Genomic DNA, 7,216 nt, shown 5'->3' with positions numbered 1-7,216 from the left:
TGGATTCAGCCGCCTTTGTGGTTGAACCACTGGCTTGGCATCACCTTCCAATAGAATCTTGTGCATGCATCTGGCTGGGCTAATGCCCTTAAGATCACTAATGGACCACCCAAGAGCTGTCTTGTGTGTCCTTAGCACTTGAATTAGCGCTTCCTCTTCCTGTGGCTCTAAGGTAGAGCTTATGATTACAGGAAAGGTATCACCTTCTCCCAGAAATGCATATTTCAGGGATGGTGGTAATAGTTTGAGCTCGGGTTTAGGAGGTTTCTCCTCTTCTTGAGGGATTTTCAGAGGTTCTATCATTCTCTCTGGTTCCTCCATATCAGGCTGAACATCTTTAAAGATATCCTCTAGCTCTGATTCGAGACTCTCAGTCATATTGACCTCTTTTACCAGAGAGTCAATAATATCAACACTCATGCAGTCATTTGGGGTGTCTGGATGCTGCATAGCTTTGACAACATTCAACTTGAACTCCTCCTCATTGACTCTCAGGGTTACTTCCCCTTTTTGGACATCAATAAGGGTTTGGCCAGTTGCTAGAAAAGGTCTTCCTAGAATGAGAGTTGCACTCTTGTGCTCCTCCATTTCCCGCACCACAAAGTCAGTAGGAAAGGCGAATGGCCCAACCTTGACAATCATGTCTTCAATCACGCCTGATGGGTATTTAATGGAGTCATCAGCAAGTTGGAGACATATCCGGGTTGGTTTGACTTCTTCAGTCAAACCAAGCTTTGTGATAATAGATGCAGGTATTAGGTTGATACTTGCCCCAAGATCACATAGAGCTTGCTTGGTACAAGTGCCCTCTAATGTGCATGGTATCATAAAGCTTCCGGGATCTTTAAGCTTCTCAGGTAAGCTTTTCAGAATGACTGCACTGCATTCTTCAGTGAGGTAAACTTTCTCAGTTTCCCTCCAATCCTTCTTATGACTTAAGATCTCTTTCATGAACTTAGCATAAGAGGGTATTTGCTTAAGTGCTTCTGCAAACAGAATCTTTATTTCAAGAGTCTTGAGATAGTCTACAAAGCGGGCAAATTGCTTATCCTGTTCCGCTTGGCAGAGTTTCTGAGGATAAGGCATTTTGGCTTTGTATTCCTCAACGTTAGTTGCTGCAGGTTTATTGCCTACAGATGTAGGTTAAGAAGCCTTTTTAGAAGGGTTATTATCAGCACTTGTATGTGTCTGATCCCCCACTGGCATTTGAATGCCAGGGGTGGAAGCTGGAGTGGCGTTTGACGCCAACTCCTCACCTGTTTCTGGCATCTGAACGCTAGAACTATGCTTTCTTTGGGCGTTCAACGCCAATTCCTTGCTTGTTTCTGGCGTTGAACGCCAGGACTGAACATGGTTTGGGCGTTCAGCGCTAGCTTCCCACCTATTTCCTGGCATTTGATTGCCAGAATTATTCCTCTCTGGGCTCCTAATGTCCTCAGAGGGATTTTGGGTAGTTTTCTCGTTTCTTGGCTTCCTGCTATCTTGAAGTGATGTTTTTAATGTTTTCCCACTTCTTAATTGAACTGCTTGGCACTCTTCTGTTATTTGTTTTGATAGTTGCTGTTCTGTTTGCTTCAACTGTACTTCCATATTCATATTAGCCATTCTTGTTTCTTGTAATATCTCCTTGAATTCGGCTAACTATTTTGTTAGAAAGTCTAATTGCTGATTGAATTCCATAGCTTGTTCTGTAGGACTGAGTTCAGTAGCCACTGTTTTAGCTTCTTCTTTCATGGAAGATTCACTGCTTAGGTACATATGCTGATTTTTGGAAACTGTATCAATAAGCTCTTGAGCTTCTTCAATTGTTTTTCTCATATGTATAGATCCACCAGCTGAGTGGTCTAGAGAAATCAGAGCTCTCTCTGTAAGCCCATAATAGAAGATGTCTAACTGCACCCACTCTGAAAATATTTCAGAGGGACATTTTCTTAGCATCTCTTTGTATCTCTTCCAAGCATCATAAAGAGATTCATTATCTCCTTGTTTGAAGCCTTGGATGCTCAGCCTTAGCTGTGTCATCCGTTTTGGAGGAAAATAGTGATTCAGAAATTTTTCTGACAGCTGTTTCCATGTCTTTATGCTGTCCTTAGGTTGGTTATTTAACCACCTCTTAGCTTGACCTTTTACAGCGAATAAAAACAGTAATAATATGTAGACATCTTGATCTACTTCCTTATCATGTACTGTATCAGCAATTTGTAAAAATTGTGCCAGAAACTCTGTAGGTTCTTCTTGTGGAAGACCAAAATACTGGCAACTTTGCTGCACCATGATAATGAGCTGAGGATTCAATGCAAAGCTACTGACTCCGATGGAGGGTATACAGATACTACTCCCATATGAAGCAGTAGTGGGGTTAGCATATGACCCCAGAGTTCTTCTGGACTATTCATTTCCACTTAGTTCCATGATGGAACAAGGGAGATGATATGGATGTTGATATTATTTATTTTATAAAAATTTATTTTCGAAATAATAAAATAAAATAAAATAAGATAAAATAAAAACGAAATAAAAAAAATTTTGAAAATGTTTTGTGAAGATTTTCGAAAAAAATTGAGGAGAGAGAAAGTGGTTAGGATATTTTTGAAAAAGATAATAAAATATTATTATTAATTTTTTTTTAAAAAACTTAAAAGGATAAGATTTGAAAAATTTTGAAATTGAAATCTGAATTTTTAAAAAAAAATTCAAAAAATTAGCATAAAAATAGTTAGAAAATATATTTTTTTTGAATTTTGAATTTTATGAAGAAAGAGAAAAACATACAAAAGACACAAGACTTAAAATTTTTAGATCTAATGCTCCTTGTTTTCGAAAATTTTGGAGGGAAAACACCAAGGAACACCAAACTTAAAAATTTTAAGATCAAAACATAAAGAAGACTCAAGAACACTTTGAAGATTCACAAGAACAACAAGATCAAAAAGAAAGAACACCAAACCTAAAATTTTTGGAAAACTTCAATAAAATTTTCGAAAATTATAAAAAAGATTAACAAGAAAACACTGATGAGCGGATAATTTATATACTTTTTGGCATTGTTTTTAGTATGTTTTTGGTATGATCTAGTTAGTTTTTAGTATATTTTTATTAGTTTTTAGTTAAAATTCACTTTTCTGGACTTTACTATGAGTTTGTGTGTTTTTCTGTGATTTCAGGTATTTTCTGGCTGAAATTGAGGGACCTGAGCAAAAATCTGATTCAGAGACCAAAAAGGACTGCAGATGCTGTTGGATTCTGACCTCCCTGCACTCGAAGTGGATTTTCTGGAGCTACAGAAGCCCAATTGGCGCGCTCTCAACGGCGTTGGAAATTAGACATCCTGGGCTTTCCAGCAATATATGATAGTCCATACTTTGCCCAAGATTTGATGGCCCAAACCGGCGTTCAAAGTCACCTCAAGAAATTCCAGCGTTAAACGCCGGAACTGGCACCCAAATGGGAGTTAAACGCCCAAACTGGCACCAAAGCTGGCGTTTAACTCCAAGAAGAGTCTCTACACGAAAAATGCTTCATTGCTCAGCCCAAGCACACACCAAGTGGGCCCGGAAGTGGATTTTTATGTCATTTACTCATTTCTGTACACCTTAGGCTACTAGTTTTCTATAAGTAGGACCTTTTACTATTGTATTAGAAATCTTCGGATCTTTGGAACCTTTTTCTTTAGATCTTTTGATCACTTTGGGAGGCTGGCCATTCGGCCATGCCTAGACCTTGTTCTTATGTATTTTCAACGGTGGAGTTTCTACACACCATAGATTAAGGTGTGGAGCTCTGCTGTACCTCGAGTATTAATGCAATTACTATTGTTCTTTCATTCAATTCCGCTTGTTCTTGTTCTAAGATATCACTTGTTCTTCAACTTGATGAATGTGATGATCCGTGACACTCATCATCATTCTCACCTATGAACAAGGTGACTGACAACCATTCTTGTTCTACAAGCAACCAAGGCTTAGTGAATATCTCTTGGATTCTTTAACCAGAATCTTCGTGGTATAGGCAGGACCTGATGGCGGCATTCAAGAGAATCCGGAAGGTCTAAACCTTGTCTGTGGTATTCTGAGTAGGATTCAATGATTGAATGACTGTGACGTGCTTCAAACTCCTAGCAGGCGGGGCGTTAGTGACAGACGCAAAAGTATCGATGGATATTATTCCGGCCTGACCGAGAACTGACAGCTGAATTCCGCTATGCTATGACAGGACATATGCAATCGCTTTCACTGAGAGGATGGGAGGTAGCCATTGACAACGGTGAAACCCTACACGAGCTTGCCATGGAAAGGAGTAAGAAGGATTGGATGAAGGCAGTAGGAAAGCAGAGAGACGGAAGGGAAGGCATCTTCATGCGCTTATCTGAAGTTCCTACCAATGAATTACATAAGTATCACTATCTTTATCTTTTATGTTATTTTCGTTCATCATCATATACATTTGAGTTTGCCTGACTAAGATTTACAAGATGACCATAGCTTGCTTCAATGCTAACAATCTCCGTGGGATCGACCCTTACTCATGTAAGGTATTACTTGGACGACCCAGTGCACTTGCTGGTTAGTTGTGCGAAGTTGTGTAATGCCATGGAATTGAACCACCAAGTTTTTGGAGTTCATGACCAGGGATTATGAGAGTTGTGAAAAGTATTGTTCACAATTTCGCGCACCAAGTTTTTGGCGCCGTTGCCGGGGATTGTTCAAGTTTTGAGCAAGCTTTTGGTAACAATGCCGGGGATTGTTCAGTTTGGACAACTGACGGTTCATCTTGTTGCTTAGATTAGGTATTTATTTTTTTTCGAAATTCTTGAAGATGAATTCTAGAGTTTCATGATGATTTGTTGAAATCTGGCTGGCTGAGAAGCCATGTCTAATCTGATTGGACCGAGGTTTCAACTTATCACCACAAAAGCTTGTTGATTTTCATCAATTTTGCTTTTGGAGCAGTGATCTGCTAAGGCTTGGCTGACCTTTGGTCATGTCTAGTGTTTTGGACCGAAGCTTTCTTTGAAAGCTTGGCTGGCTGTGAAGCCATGTCTAATTCCTGGACCGGAGTCTTAGACTAGCATTGCACTGATTCCTGGAATTCTCATTAAGAATTTTGATACCTTTTTCCACTTAATTTTCGAAAAACACAAAAAAAAAATTACAAAATCATAAAAACCAAAAATATTTGATGTTTCTTGCTTAAGTCTAGTGTCTCATCTTAAGTTTGGTGTCAATTGCATGCATTCATTCATGTGTCTTAAGGATCTTCAAGAAATTCTTGATGATTTCTTACTCTGATCTTTGAATTCTTTTGGCTTGAGTGTTTATGCGTCTCATATAGTGTCAGTAGTATACAAACTGCTAAGTTTGGTGACTTGCATGCATTGTTATTTGATTCTTGTTGCATTTTGATTATTAAAAATCCAAAAATATTTTTAATTTGTGTCTTTTCAAGTCAATGATACAAAGAATTGAAGATTCAGAACATACTGCAGAGGAATTATACAGAAAAAGCTGAGCATTCAAAAATGCCTAGTGAAGAAGACAGACTGGCGTTTAAACGCCAGCCAGGGTACCTGGTTGGGCGTTTAACGCCCAAAGAGGTAGCATTTTGGGCGTTAAACGCCAGAATGTATACCATTCTGGGCGTTTAACGCCAGGATGGTGCTAGGGGGAAGATTTTGTTTTCAAAATCAATTTTTTTCAAGTTTTCAAAGTTTTTCAAAATCAAATCTTTTTCAAATCATATCTTTTCAATCAAATGTTTTCAAAATCAATTTCTTTCCTTTTTCAAAGATACTTCCTAACAATTAATGATTTGATTGAACATCTCAAATTTGTTACCTTTTCTGTTGAGAAAGGTTTAATGTTTGAATCATATCTTTTCTTGTTAGGCAAGTCACTAATCTTCAAAATCAAATCTTTTAAAATAATTTTCAAAACATATCTTTTAAAAATGTTTTCAAATCATATCTTCTCAATCACATTTTTTTTAAACCAATCATATCTTCTCAACCACATCTTTTTCAAAATAGTTTTCAATCAAATCTTTTAACTTCTAATCTCAAAATCTTTTTCAAAATCACTTTATTTCTTTTCCACTTTCAATTTTCGAAAATTATCAATCAATTTTTAAAATGTTTTTGACATCTTTTTAATTAATTTTCGAAAATCCCCTTCCCTCCTTCTCACATCCTTCTATTTATGGAGTACTGCTCCTTCTTAATGCACAATTCAAACTCTATCTCATCAAGTTCGAATTCTTCTACCTTCTTTCTTCTATTTTTCTTTTCCTCTGACACTTCAAGGAATCTCTATACTGTGACATAGAGGATTCCACATTTCTCTTGTTCTCTTCTCTTTCATATGAGCAGGAGCAGAGACAAAGGCATTCTTGTTGAAGCTGACCCTGAACCTGAAAGGACCTTGAAGAGAAAGCTAAGAGAAGCTAAAGCACAACTCTCTGTTGAGGACCTGACCGAATTCTTCAAGGAAGAAGAACCCATGGCAGCCGAAAACAACAACAATGCCAACAATGCAAGGAAGGTGCTGGGTGACTTCACTGCACCTACTCCTGATTTCTATGGGAGAAGCATCTCTATCCCTGCCATTGGAGCAAACAACTTTGAGCTTAAGCCTCAATTAGTTTCTCTAATGCAATAGAATTGCAAGTTCCATGGACTTCCAATGGAAGATCCTCATCAGTTCTTAGCTGAATTCTTGCAAATCTGTGACACAGTCAAGACTAATGGGGTTAACCCTGAGGTCTATAGACTGATGCTATTCCCTTTTGCTGTAAGAGACAGAGCTAGAATATGGTTGGATTCTCAACCTAAAGAAAGCCTGGACTCTTGGGAAAAGCTAGTCAATGCCTTCTTGGCAAAGTTCTTTCCACCTCAAAGATGGAGTAAGCTTAGAGTGGAAGTCCAAACCTTCAGACAGAAGGATGGAGAATCCCTTTATGAAGCTTGGGAAAGATACAAACAATTAATCAGAAGATGTCCCTCAGACATGCTTTCTGAATGGAGCATCATAGGTATTTTCTATGATGGTCTCTCTGAACTATCCAAGATGTCTTTGGATAGCTCTGCTGGAGGATCTCTTCATCTGAAGAAGACGCCTACAGAGGCTCAAGAGCTAATTGAAATGGTTGCAAATAACCAATTCATGTACACTTCTGAAAGGAATCCTGTGAACAATGGGACTAGTCAGAAGAAAGGAATTCA

At 38.2% G+C, this 7,216-nt stretch overlaps 1 non-coding gene across 1 annotated transcript; it reads right to left on the bottom strand.

The window, feature by feature from the left end:
- Window positions 1-6,899: 6,899 nt before the first annotated feature.
- Window positions 6,900-7,007, bottom strand: LOC130984440 (small nucleolar RNA R71). Its single transcript, XR_009088377.1, has one exon. It is a non-coding gene; the product is annotated as a small nucleolar RNA R71 (small nucleolar RNA).
- Between the last annotated feature and the right edge of the window lie 209 nt (window positions 7,008-7,216).

The sequence above is a fragment of the Arachis stenosperma genome, chromosome 5 (genome assembly GCF_014773155.1).
Source record: "Arachis stenosperma cultivar V10309 chromosome 5, arast.V10309.gnm1.PFL2, whole genome shotgun sequence".
Taxonomy (NCBI): Eukaryota; Viridiplantae; Streptophyta; class Magnoliopsida; order Fabales; family Fabaceae; genus Arachis; species Arachis stenosperma.
This window is presented reverse-complemented; position numbering and strand designations above follow the sequence as displayed.